The sequence below is a fragment of the Penaeus vannamei genome, chromosome 1, assembly GCF_042767895.1.
Source record: "Penaeus vannamei isolate JL-2024 chromosome 1, ASM4276789v1, whole genome shotgun sequence".
Taxonomy (NCBI): Eukaryota; Metazoa; Arthropoda; class Malacostraca; order Decapoda; family Penaeidae; genus Penaeus; species Penaeus vannamei.
The window spans coordinates 9,776,687-9,790,934 of record NC_091549.1 but is presented as its reverse complement, the minus strand read 5'-3'; positions in this window follow the sequence as shown (position 1 = coordinate 9,790,934).

Sequence of the window (14,248 nt, the reverse complement as noted above, 5' to 3'; positions counted from 1 at the left end):
TGTCTATTAAAAGTCTCAAGGTCGCTTCAGCACCCTCCTCCTCCCTCCCCCTACCCCTTCCCCCCTCCCCTCCCTTCTCCAATCTCCCCCTCCCCTTCTCCCTCCCCTCCCTCCCTCCAAGCTTCTCACCCCTCCCTGAAACCCTCCTCCCCACGCATCGAATACCCTTGTCCCCCAATCTCACATTACCTTCCTTCTCCCTCCCTCTCCCTCCCCCCCTCCCTTCTCACCTCTCCCTGAAACCCTCCTCCCCCACCCATCGAATACCCTTGCCCCCCCTCCCCCCCTCCCCACCTCTAGCCAGCAGACCCCACCCTTGCATCTACTTAAAGTTGGGGTATACTGACACTCGGACTTACAAAGGACAGGGTATACTTACCGTGTGGGTATATTTACATGTTTGTTTGTTTTTTCATAGCGTGGTTTGTTTACTTAGATGTGGGGTCCTGTCTCAAGCCTCTTATCTTTAATTATACAAACCTCTTGTCTTTAATTTCGCAGAACACGAACAGAAAATCTTTAAGATATATTGTTTATAGTATTTATATACACCATACAGCATATATCACCTACGTATAGATTATAGTCGAATACCTCTCAGATCTCTCTCTCTCTCTCTCTCTCTCTCTCTCTCTCTCTCTCTCTCTCTCTCTCTCTCTCTCTCTCTCTCTCTCTCTCTCTCTCTCTCTCTCTTCTTCCTACACAAAAAAGGGATTAAGCACCGAGTATCAGATTGTAGAAGAGAGCTCGTTGTGTGTACCTTTTATTAAATCTCCTTTTAAATTGTATTAAATATTATCAAATTCCTTTTTTAAAATCTCCTTTTCAATTGTATTAAATGTTATTAAATCTCCTGTTAAATTGTATTAAATTTTATTAGATCTTTTATTAAATCTCCTTTTGAATTATATTACATTTTATTAAATCTCCTTTTAAATTAGAATAAATTTTATTAAATCTCCTTTTAAATTATAATATTTTTTTTATTAAATCTCCTTTTAGATTATAATAAATTTTATTAAATCTCCTTTTATTAAATCTCCTTTTATTAAACCTCACAATTACTAACAAACAAACAAATACACCAATACCAACACACACCCTCATACCAGCTCCTTATACTCTGGGGTCCCTGAACTACCCTTAGGGACAGTGGCTCTTTGGCTCCTTGTCCCTGGCCCCTTGTGGCTCTGGCACCTTCGGGTCCTCAGGGTAGGGCATCTCAGGGGAGGGGGGAGGGGGAGGGGAGGGGGCCTGTTGTATTTTCGTCAGTGTTGTTTTTGTTTTTGTTATTATTATTATTATTGCTGGTGTTGTTATTAATGTTATTGTTATTATTATTATATTACTATCATTATTATTATTATTGTTATTATTATTATTATTATTATTGTCATTATTATTATTGTCTTACTTTATATTCTATTTTTTCCTCTCTCTCTCTCTCTCTCTCTCTCTCTCTCTCTCTCTCTCTCTCTCTCTCTCTCTCTCTCTCTCTCTCTCTCTCTCTCTCTCTCTCCCTCCCCTCCCTCCCTCCTCTCCCTCCCCTTCCCTCCCTCCCTCCACTCCCTCTCCCTCCCTTCCTCTCCCTCTCCCCTACCCTTAATTCTTTCCCTCCTCTTCCCTACCTCAGTCTCTCCTTGGACAAACATTTCCACTCCTCTCCTCTTTCCTTTTCCCTCCTTCTCCCTCCCTTCCCTCTTCTCCCTCTCTCCCTCTCTCCCTCTCTCCCTCTTCCCCCTCCCTCCCTCCCACCCCTCCCTCCCTCCCTGAGTGTCACTCCCTCTTCCCTGACACCTCTTTTATCTTCTCCCTTGTACCTCTCTCGTGGCTCCCATTGGCACTCCTGGGTTGAGCTTTGCTTCTGTCCCTCCTCCCCATTCCTTCACTCTCTCCTTCTCTCTCTCTCTTCTCTCTTTCTTCCTCTCCTCTCCTCCTCTGCCTCCCTCCCCTTCTTCATTCCTTCCTCTCTACCCTCTCCTCTCCGCTGTTCTCTTCTTCCTCCCTCCCCTATCCACCTATCCCTTTCCCCCCTCCGATTAAGTCCTTCTTCCTTCCCCCTCCTCCCTCTCTCCTCTCTCCTCTCCTCCTCTCTTCCCACCCTCTCTCTTTCCACTTCTCTCCCACCCTTCCTCTCTCCTCCCCCTCCTCTCTTTTCTCTCTCCTCCTCTCCATCCCCTCCTTCCCCACCTTCCTCCTCTCTTTCCCTCCTCCCTCCCCCTCCTCCATTACCTCCTTCCTTTCTCCCTCCTCCCTCTCTCTTCTTTCCCCTTTGCATCTCTCTCTTTCCGTCCTCCCCTCCCCCCTCCATTTTACTCCCTCCCCTCCCTCCCTCCTCTCTCTCTCTCCTCCCCTTCCTTTCCTCTTTCTTCCCACCTCCCTCCACCCCTCCTCCCCCTTCCTCTCTCCCCCTTACACACAAACACACTTTGGCACTCTCTCTGGCCCTTTACACCTTCCTTATTCTGGATCCCGTGGCATTCACCTTGGCACCCCCTTTCCTCCCCCTCCCTCTCTCGGTCGCAATAAGCTGGGTGAGGCTCTGTCTTGTTTTTTTTTTTATTTGTTTGTTTGTTTGTCCTCCTCCTTCTCTTCCTCTTCCTCCTCCTCCTTCTCCTTCTCCTCCTCCTTCTCCTCTTCCTCCTCTTCCTCCTCCCCGTCCCATTCGCTCTCTCTCTCTCTCTCTCTCTCTCTCTCTCTCTCTCTCTCTCTCTCTCTCTCTCTCTCTCTCTCTCTCTCTCTCTCTCTCTCTCTCTCGCTCGCTCGCTCTCTCGCTCGCTCGCCCCCCCCTCCTCCCCCTTCCCCTGACAGAAAGGATATTCTGTGTTTGCTAATTCTATTTTTCTTTTCTTTTTATATTTTTGTCTCTTGCTTTTATTTGTTTTGGACTGAAAGAAAGAGGAGAAAGATGTTTTTTTCTTTCTTTTTTTCTTTTAAGGTTTTGCAACAATTATTTTGTTTTTATTCCCATTTATATTTTATCTTTTTCTTTCTTTTTCTTTTTTATTATTATTTTTTCGTGCTTTTCCTTCCTTCCGTCATTCACTCGTTCACTCTTTCACTTCTGTGTTTCTCCTTTGATTCGTTCACTCTCGTTTCTGTTACTTGGAAGAAGAAAAATAAAATGGAAAGGGAAAAGAAAAGGGAAAGTAGAAAAAAATCATTATTTTTTAAAGCAAACATAAATAACATTAATCATTGTGATAGGGATACTAATGATAATGATAATGATGATAATGTTGTTGATGATGATGATGATGGTGATGATGATGATAATTATTATTATTATTGTTATTGTTGTTGTTATTATTATTATTATTATTATTATTATTATTATTATTATTATTATCATTATTGTTGATGATATTATTATTATGATAATAACTATAACAGTCATAACAAGAGCGAATGTATAAATAAACAAATGAATAATGATAGTATTAATAAATGTTGTCGTAGTAGTAAGAACAAGAAAGACAAGAATAAAAGTAGCTAAAAAAAGACGGTGTTTTCGGGCCAGAAGACCACTTGACGTAACCAGGAGGAGGAGGGGGAGGAGGAGGAGGAGGTGGAAGAGGAGAGGGGGAGGAGGAGGAGGAGGAGGAGAGGGGAGGAGGTGGAAGAGGAGAGGGGGAGGAGGAGGAAGAAGGAGAGGGGAGAGAGGGAGGAGGGGAATGTGGAGGAGAAGGAGGAGGAGGAGGAAGAAGAAATGGAGAATGGAGGGGGAGGAAGAGGAGAATGAAACGGAGGGAATGAAGGAAGAAATAAAGAAGGAGGAGAAGGAGAGAAGGAGGAGGAATAGAGGATGAAAAAGGAAAATGAAGGAAGAGGAAGAAAATGAGGGTTAGACGAGAAATAAGGAGGGATAGAAAAAGGAGAAGGAAGAAGATGAAAAGGGAAGAAGAGGAAGAAGAAAAGGGAAAAGGAGAAGGAAGAAAAAGATTAATAAAATAATAATACATAATTTAAAGAATATAAGGGGGAAAAAAGAAAAGAGAGAAAAAAAGAAAAAGTTTAATAAAACAATGATACATAATTTAAAGAATATAAGAAAAGAAAAAAAAGGAAAAGAGAAAAAAAAACAAGAAAAGGGGATAGAAACACCCCTCCTTGCGGGCGTGCGGGCGTGCGGGCGGGCAGGGGGCCAGGCCAAATAACGCTGATGCGCCACCGCTCTCCTGCTGGGCGTCACCTGGGCCCACTTGCACTGCTGGGGGGGAGGGGGGGGAAGTAGAGGGTGGGGGCACGGGTTGGGGGGGGGAAGGAGGGGGTAGGGGTGAGGGGTACTGGTTGGGGGGGAGGAAGGGGAAGGATCGGTAGGGGGGGAGGGAACGGGTTGGGGGAGGGTGGGGGGAGAGGGTAGGTAGGGGGTGAGGGGAACGGGTTGGGGGAGGGGGTAGGGGTGATGGTACGGGATGGGGGGGGAGAGGGGGAAGTAGGGGTGAGGGCACGGGTTGGGGGGAGTGAAGGGGGAAGGGTTGGTAGGGGTGGGGAGGGAGTAGGGGCGAGGGAAACGCGGGTTAGGGAGAGGGGGGGAGGGGGAAGTAGGGGTGAGGACACGGTGAGGGTTGGGAGTAGGAAGGGGAAGGGGTGGGGGGGGGGGGGGTAGGCTTGGGTTGCGGAAAGATGGGGAAGTGGGTGAAGGGGATAGGGGCAAAAGGGGGTTAAGAGAAGGGGGTTAGAGTGGATGGGGAGAGAGGGGCATAAGGGGTTGAGAGGTAGGGGGGAGTTGGGGTGGTATTGGGGTTGGGAACTGGGTTGCTGAGCTGGATAAAGGGGGAGGGGAAGGGAGGGAGGAATTAAGGGGGGGGGGGGTTAAGACAGTGACTTAAGTGATGGCGCTGGTGGGGGAGAGTAGGTTTGGGGGGGGGGTTAATTCGTGTAGGGGGATAGGGGGTTGAGAAAGAGAGAGAGAGAGAGAGAGAGAGAGAGAGAGAGAGAGAGAGAGAGAGACAGAGAGAGAGAGAGAGAGAGACAGAAAGAGAGAGATTAAGAGAGAGAGAAAGACAGACAGACAGACAGACAGACAGACAGAGAAAAAGAGAGAGAGAGAGGTGAATGTATGAGTTATAGTGCGCGTGTCGGTGTTCGTTGCACAGCAATGGCAGAATTTATAGTGAAGTGTTGGTATGGCGTTTGAGGTTAGCAGTGATAGTGATGGTGACGACATGAAGGAACGAAGAGTGACAGTGACATGAGGCTGGCAGTGACAGACATAAGACCGGCAGCGACAGTGATATGAGCAGTGACAGTGACATGAGGCTGGCAGTGACAGTGACATGAGGCTGGCAGTGACAGTGACATGAGGCTGGCAGTGACAGACATAAGACCGGCAGCAACAGTGATATGAGACCGGCAGTGACAGTGACATGAGACCGGCAGTGACAGTGACATGAGGCTGGCAGTGACAGTGACATGAGACCGGCAGTGAAAGTGACATGAGACCGGCAGTGAAAGTGACATGAGACCGGCAGTGACTGACATGAGGCCGGCAGTGACATTGACATGAGACCTGTAGTGACGTTGACAATGTCACGGTTAGAAATGAAATGAAAGTGAGATGATAGTACGCCACTTGTTGCCACGTTTGCTAAGGAAGAATTGTTTTTTGTAAGAGGGAGAGAGAGAGAGAGAGGAAAAGGGAAAGAAGGAGGGAGGGAGAGGGAGAGAGGGGGGAGAGAGAGGAAAAGAGAAAGAAGGAGGGAGGGAGAGGGAGAGAGAAGAGGAGGGAGGAAGAGAGAGAGAGAGAGAGAAGAAAAGGGAAAGAAAGAGGAAGGAAGAGAGAGAGAGAAAGAAAGAAAGACAACGAGAGTGTGTGTGTGAGAGAGAGAGAGAGAGAGAAGAGATAATTTATATAGAAAAAAAAACGCGAAAACAAAGAAAATACATACAAGTAGAGAAACTGGAGTAAATGACCCGAGAAGAATAAGAAAAATGAAACTTGAAGACGATCTATTAATAAGTGTTGCCATAACCCCAGGCGGCGTCGTTGGTGGTCGTCGCTTCCGGTTGGGAAGGGGGAGGGGAGGGGGGGGAAGGGAAGGGAGGGGGAGGGAAAGGGAGGGGAGGAGGGGAGAGGGAGGGAGGGTAGGAGGGAGGAGGGAGGAGGAAAGGGTGAGGGGAGGGAGGAGGAGAGGGGAGAGGGAGTGAATGAAGGAGGAAGAGGGAAGGTGGAAGGGGGAGGAAGTGAGAGGGGAGGAGGGGAGACGGAGTGACTGGAAGGGGGGAAGGGAGAGGGGGAGGAAAAGAGGGAGTGGGTGAAGGTGGAAGAGGGAAGGTGGAAGGAGGGAGGGGGAGAGGGAAAGTAGAAGGGGTGGAGGGGGAGGGGGATAGGGGCAGAAGGGAGAGGGAAAAGAGTGGGAGAGGGTAGGAGGGTGGAGAGAGGACAGGAAGGAAGGGAGGGAGTGAAGGAAAAGAGAAAGAGGAGAGAGGAAGGGAGAAGAAGGAAGAGGGCAGAAAGGAGAGAAGAGAGGAAATTGAGAGACAGTGGAGGGGGAAAGGGTGAGATAGAGAGAGAAAAATGGGAAAAGGAAGAAGGGAGAAAAGAGGTGAAAGAATGGGACGATGAAACAGAGGAGGGGGGGGGTTAGTAAGAACGACCAGGGGGGGCGGGGGGAGGTTACTCTACACCGCCCATTTACTCGCAAGAAAATTGGGGGCGGAGAATTCACCTTTGTTTTTGGTTCCATTTTGTTTTTGTTTTGTTTTGTTTCTCATTTTCTTTCCCCTTTTCTTTGGATTTCTGCTTCATTAATTGCCAGGATAAAAACCCGAGGTCGTTTGTTTGTGTTTTTCTCATTTCGCCGGATCATCGTGAGGGAGAGAGAGAGAGAGAGAGAGAGAGAGAGAGAGAGAGAGATAGAGAGAGAGACAGAGAGAGAGAGAGAGAGAGAGAGAGAGAGAGAGAGACAAAGAGAGAGAGAGAGACAGAGAGAGAGAGAGAGAGAGAGAGAGAGACAAAAAGAGAGAGAGAGACAAAAAGAGAGACAGACAGACAAAGAGAGAGGGAAGAGAGAGAAAGAGACAGACAGACAAAAAGAAAGAAAGAGGCAGACAAAAAGAAAGAAAGAAAGACAGTCAGACAAACAGACAGGCCGAGACAGAGACAGAGAGAAAACGAGAGCGAAAACGAAGACAAGAACAAGAACGAAAAAAATGAAGTGAAGCAAGAAAAGAGAAAAAGAAGAAACAACAATAATAACACCACCACCACCACCACCAACAACAACACAACAACAACAACATCAACAACAACAACAACCACAACAACAACAGCAACACCAACACCAACACCAACACCACCACCAACAAAACCAACCCCACCTCCACCAACACCAACACCACCACCACCACCAACAACAACATCAACAACAACAACAACAAACACCATCACCACCAACAACACCAACACCAACACCACCACCAACAAAACCAACCCCCACCTCCAACCAACACCACCACCACCACCACCACCAACAACAACTAAAACAACAACAACAACAACATCACCACTAACACCAACACCAACAACACCACCACCAAACACCACCACACCAACAAAACCAACCCCACCTCCACCAACACCACCACCACCACCATCACCACCACCACCACCACCATCATCACCACCACCACCACCAACACCAACCACTCAACAACAACCCCACCCCCACCACCACACACCAACCATCACCACCACCAACACCAACAACAACAACAACAACACCAACCGCTCCATTAAAGGCACATTAAAAGAACCCCCCCCCCCGCCGCCCCCCACCCCCTACCCCACCCTCGAGTCTCCGTCGCCATCAGTACGCCGTCATACTTCGGTCGCTTCGCACTATTTATGGCGAGTGACGTCACCGGACACACCTAGGCCCCCTGGGTGGATCGCTGGGGGGGAGGGGAGAAGGGGGGAAGAAATAGGCGGGGGAGGGGGTTATGTGGGAAGGGGGAAGGGGAAGGTGAAGGGGTTATGGGAAGAGGGGCAGGGGGAGGAGGGGGAGGGGTGAGGGGTTTATGGGAAGGGGGCAGGGGGAGGTGAGGGGGTTATGGGAAGGGGGAAGGGGAAGGAAGGGGGACGTGAGGGGGTTATGGGAAGGGGGGAGGGGGAGGGAGGGGGAGAAAAGGGGGAGGGGAAGGTGAGGGGGTTGCATGGGAAGGGGGAGGGTGGAAAAGAGGAATGGGAAGGGGAAAGGGAAGGAAGGGTAAAGGAGGAGGAGAGGGGAGGAGTGAGAAAAGGAAGGGGAAGGGTGTGGAAAGAGGGAAATGAAGAGAAAGAGAAGATGAGCGGAAAGGTGAGGTGAGGAGAGGGAGAAAGAAAGGGAGGGGAGGGGTGGGGCAAGAGGAAGAGGAAGGTGTTGGGGAAGGAGAGGGGAAGGGAGGTAAAAGAGAAGCCTAGAAAGAAGGGAGGAATGGGAGGTGGGGAGAGAGAAGAAAAATAAAGAAGGGAGGGAGAAGAGACATAAAAATGGATAGGGAAAAGGGAGGCAGGAGGGAATAAGAGAAGGGATAGGACAAAGAGGAAGAGGAGGGAGAGAGAGAGAGGAAGAGAGAGAGAGAGAGAGAGAGAGAGAGAGAGAGAGGGGGGGATTTCAAGATCGAGAGAGAGAGAGAGAGAGAGAGAGAGAGAGAGAGAGAGAGAGAGAGAGAGAGAGAGAGAGAGAGAGAGAGAGAGAGAGAGGGGGGGGGGGGATTTCAAGATCGAGAGAGAGAGAGAGAGAGAGAGAGAGAGAGAGAGAGAGAGAGAGAGAGGGGGGGGGGGGCAACAGAAGATAAGTGATTAATACCTTGTCCAAAATTCTCAATCCTCATTCATCTAAATATCTTCATTCTTTCATTATTTATCCATCACATTATTTCATTATTTCATTCCAAATATAACATTATTGTAAATATCACATTATTATAAATATCACATTACTATATGTATCACATTGTTATAAACACATTATCACAAATATCACATCATCATGAGTATGACATTATAAGTATCACATTATTATAAATATTACATTATTTTAAATATCATGTTATCATAAATATCACATTATTATGAATATTAGATTCTAAATATCACATTATTATAAATATCAGATTCTAAATATCACATTATTTCATTATTTCTCATCTATCACACAACAAATAGATTAGAACAGAAAAACAACAACCAAAATGACATAAAATACATTACAATCTCATGGAATTCTATATAAAGTATCTGTCACTCAAGGTTCAGTATGTGCAAGCAGGGTGACTAAAGGTGTATGTTACGAGGAACTAAGGGGAAGGTAATGATGTGGAACAGAGGGGAAAGGGAAGGAAGAGGGGAGAGAGGAGAAGAGGGGAAGTAAGGAGGAGAATGGGGAGATGATGAGGTGGGAGGGGAGGAAGAGGGGAGAGAGGAGAAGAGGGGAAATAAGGAGGGGAGTGGGGAGATGATGAGGGGGGGGGGGACGAAGAGGGAAGAGGAGGGGGAGAGAGGAAAAGAGGAGGAGAATGGGGAGATGATAAGGGGGAGGGAAGGAAGAGGGGAGAGAGTGAGAAGAAGAAAGCAAGGAGGAGAATGGGGAGAGGATGGAGGGGAGATGATAATGGGGGAGGGAAGGAAGAGGGGAGAGGAAGGAGGAAAGCTGAGGGGAAGGGAAGGAGGGGAATGGGGAGAGGGAAGACTGAGGGAGAGAGGGAGGGGAAGGGGGAAAAGAGGAGAAGGGGGAAATTCGGAGAAGACGATATGGGGATACGCACACACACACACACACACACACACACACACACACACACAGCACACACACACACACACACACACACACACACACACACACACACACACACACACACACACACACACACACAAATACAGAGAGAGAGAGACAGACAGACAGACAGACAGACAGACAGACAGACAGACAGACAGACAGATGGGCAGAGAGAGAGAGAGAGAGAGAGAGGAGGGGAAGGCGTGGGAGGTAATGGCCCCATGGAACAGCCCTAAACACCGAGGGCGGGTCGTTAATCCAGGACGTCTTCGAGGTGCTGGTCCGGGCCGGGGGGGAAGGGGGGGGGAGAGGGAGGGGGAGGTCGTTTTCCATTTTTGGTCTGGGATTTTTCTCTCTCTTGGCTCCGGTACCTTTTTTTTTTTTTTCTTTCTTTTCTTAAACTTTTGTATTGTCTGTGTCTGTGTGCTTTGATCTGTGTTCCTCGAATCTCTCTCTCTCTCTCTCTCGCTCTCTCTCTCTCTCTCTCTCTCTCTCTCTCTCTCTCTCTCTCTCTCTCTCTCTCTCTCTCTCTCTCTCTCTCCTTCTCTCTCTCTCTCTCTCTCTCTCTCTCTCTCTCTCTCTCGCTCTCTCTCTCTCTCTCTCTCTCTCTCGCTCTCCTTCCTTCTTTCTCTCTCTCTCTCTCTCTCTCTCTCTCTCTGAATGAAGTGATTCCATGTCCCGTTTGACTTTAATTATGTTTTTGATTTGGTGTTGACGCGGTTGCCATTGCTATTATTGTTATTGTTGTTGTTACTGTTTTGTTTTTATTATTATTTTTTATTATTATCATTATTATTATCATCATTATTAATGTTATTATTGTTAGTAGTAGTAGTAGAAATAATAATAGTAATAGTAGTAGAAGTAGTAATAGTAGTAGAAGTAGTAATAGTAGTAGTGATAGTAGAGGTAGTAGCAGTAGCAATAGTAGGAGTAATAGTAGGAGTAGTAATAGTAGTAGTAGTGTAGTAGTAGTAACAGTAGCAGTTGTTATTGTTGTTGTTGTTGTTGCTGTTGTTGTTGTTGTTGTTGAGGCAAGAAAAGCAATAGCAGCCATAGCGCTCCTGAGGCGACGCGGAACCGGTCGCCCGCCTCTGCTCGTCAACAAGTGCACAGCATATTGCGTCTTAAGTGACGATCGAGTAATTGGCGCAAAATACTGGCATCGTTATCACGCTCTTTTTGGTGTTTTCTTTACTTTTTTTGTTATTTATTTTGTTGTTGTGTTTGTGATTTGTTGTTTTGTTTTGTTTTGAATGCTCATTTTGAGTTTGATGACCATATATGGATTGGCTGTGAGAAAATTACAAATGGTTTTAAATATATATTTTTTGCTATTTCTCCTTTGTGTTTTTCGTTTTTTTTTCTCTCCCTTATAGTACATTCTCTCTCTCTCTCTCTCTCTCTCTCTCTCTCTCTCTCTCTCTCTCTCTCTCTCTCTCTCTCTCTCTCTCTCTCTCTCTCTCTCTCTCTCTCTCCCTCTCTCAGCCACCAGCATACCATACAGCCGATGTAACAGCGTTAAATAATAGGATTATCGCCCGTATCATTGCCAAGTTTCTCTCGCCCAGTGTTGCCAGTAAGGATTGGGCCCCAGGGTTACCAAGTCAAGTGATTGTCCTTAGGGGTTCCTTCTTCACCGGGAGGGGGGGGGGGGTAAGGGGAGGGAAGGAGGAGTGGGAGAGGGGGAGGTGTGGGAGGTAAGAATGGGTGTGTAATGGGGGAGGGGAGTGGAGGGGGGGGAAGAGTAAGAATGGGTGTGGGTAATGGGGGAGGGGAGGGAGTGGGGGGGGAAGAGTAAGAGCGTAAATGGGAGGGGGGAGGGAGAGATGGGGGGTAAGAAGGCGGGAAGGAGGTGGGGGAGGGGAGGGTGGGGAGTAAGAATGGGTGTGTAATGGGGGGAGGAGGGAAGGAGGGGTAAGAGTAAGAGCGTATAATGGGAGGGGGGGGGAGGAGAGATGGGTGGGTAAGGAGGGCAGGTGGGTGGGGAGAGAGGGGGTAAGAATGGGTGTGTAATGGGGGGGGGGAGGAAAGGGAGTGGGGATACAGAGGCAAGAGCGTATAAAGGGGGAGGGAGGAGAGATGGGGGTAGGGGGAGGTCGGGTAAGATAAAGGGGGGGTGGGAGGGAGAGATGGGGGTAGGGGGGGTAGGGTAGGGCTAAGAGGGGGAAAGGGGGGAGAGGAGGTCAAAACCTTCCATTTCAGGTATTCATTCAATACACCAAGCTCAGCTTCATTCATTCCACTTCAGCGTGTCATTCATAGTTATGGAGGAGGAGGGAGGGGGAGGGGGAGGTCTGAGGGTGGGGGAGGGAGGGAGGGAGAGTGTGGGAGGAAGGGAGAGGAGGGAGGGAGGAGGAGTGGGAGGCCTGAGGGGTGTGGGGAGGGGGTGGGGAGGGGTGAGAAGGGGGAAAGTGGAGTAGGAGGGAGAGTGGGGGGAAGGGAGAAGGGGAGGGAGGGAGGAGGGGAAAGGGGGTAAGGGAGAGGAGGAGGGAGGAAGAAGAGGAGGAGGCCTGAGGGATGGGGAGGGGGCAGGGGGAAGGAGGGAGGAGGAGGGGAAGGCAGTGGTAGGAGGAGAGAGGAGGGAAGGGAGCGCAGAGGGATTGGAATGGGAGGGGAGTGGAGGGGAATTAAGGGGGGGGGGTCAAGAGATAATTATGGTTTGTTTGTCTTTTTATTTTTTGTTTTTGTTTTTTTGTTCTTGTCATGACTCGTTATTGTTGTTGTTTGATCGTGGATTCTGTGCCTTTGTTCATGCCACGTCAGAATTGGCATTATCACGGTCTTTATTGTTCAACATCATCATTATGGTTTATCATCACTGTTATTTGTATTTTCATTTTGATCAGATTGCTTCTCCCTGTATCTCTCTCTCTTTCTCTCTCTCTCTCTCTCTCTCTCTCTCTCTCTCTCTCTCTCTCTCTCTCTCTCTCTCTCTCTCTCTCTTCTCCTTCTCCCTCCCTCTCCCCCTCCTCCCTTCCCAGCCCATCTCCCTCTCCCTCTCCTTCCCTCCCTTCCCCCCACTTCCCCACCGTCCCCCTCCTCCTCTCTGCTTCACTCCCCATCCCCCCTCCCTCCATGACCCCCCCCCTTCATCCCTCCTTCCCCGCTGACCCCTACCCTCTTTACAAAACCGCGTCCCTCCCATCTGCCACCAGTCCTTCCAGCATCATCGCCATTGTTTCGAGTGTTGGAAAGGTGGAGAGACACAAGTTGCAAAAATGGATGGCAGATGGGGGAGAGGGAGGGAAGGAGAGGGAGGGAGGGAAGGAGAGGGAGGGAGGGAAGGAGAGGGAGGGAGGAAAGGAGAGGGAGGGAGGGAGGGAGGAAGAGAGAGAGCGAGAGAGAGGAAGAGAGAGAGATATAGGGGGAGAGCGAGAGAGAGAGAGAGAGAGAGAGAGAGAGAGAGAGAGAGAGAGAGAGAGAGAGAGAGAGAGAGAGAGAGAGAGGAAGAGAGAGAGAGATAGGGGGAAAGAGCGAGAGAGAGAGAGAGAGAGAGAGAGAGAGAGAGAGAGAGAGAGAAAGAGAGAGAGAGAGAGAGAGAGAGAGAGAGAGAGAGAGAGAGAGAGAGAGAGAGGGGGGGGCGAAAGAGCGAGAGAGAGAGCGAGAGAGCGAGAGAGAGAGAGAGAGAGAGAGAGAGAGAGAGAGAGAGAGAGCAGAGCGAGAGAGAGAGAGAGAGAGCAGCGAGAGAGAGCAGAGAGAAGAGAGAGAGAGAGAGCAGAGAGCGAGCGAGAGAGAGAGAGTGGGGGGAGACAGAGAGAGTGAGAGAGAGAGAGAGAGAGAGGAAGAGAGAGAAAGGGGGAGAGAGAGGAAGAGAAAGATAGATAGAGAGAGAGGTAGAGAGATAGAGAGAGAGAGAGAGAGAGAGAGAGAGAGAGAGTGAGAGAGAGAGAGAGAGAGAGAGAGAGAGAGAGAGAGAGAGAGATGAGCGAGAAGAGAGAGAGAGCAGAGAGAGAGAGAGAGAGAGAGAGAGAGAGAGAGAGAGAGAGAGAGAGAGAGGAGAGGGAGAGAGAGAGGAAATATAGGGGAAAGAGCGTGAGAGAGAGAGAGAGAGAGAGAGCGAGCGAGAGAGAGAGAGAGAGAGAGAGAGAGAGAGAGAGAGAGAGAGAGAGAGAGAGAGAGAGAGAGAGAGAGAGCGAGAGAGAGAGAAGAGCGAGAGCGAGAGAGAGAGAGAAGAGAGAGAGAGAGAGCGAGAGAGAGAGAGAGAGAGAGAGAGAGAGAGAGAGAGAGAGAGAGAGAGAGAGAGAGAGGAAGAGAGAGAGATATAGGGGAAAGAGTGAGAGAGAGAGAGAGAGAGCGAGAGAGAGCGAGCGGGAGAGAGCTTGAGAGAGCGAGAGCGAGAGAGAGAGAGAGAGAGAGAGAGAGAGAGAGAGAGAGAGAGAGAGAGAGAGAGAGAGAGAGAGAGAGAGAGAGAGAGAGAGAGAGAGAGAGAGAAAGGGCTTTCCGTCCATTGCAAGAGACAGCCGCGCAATTGCAACCTTCAGGAG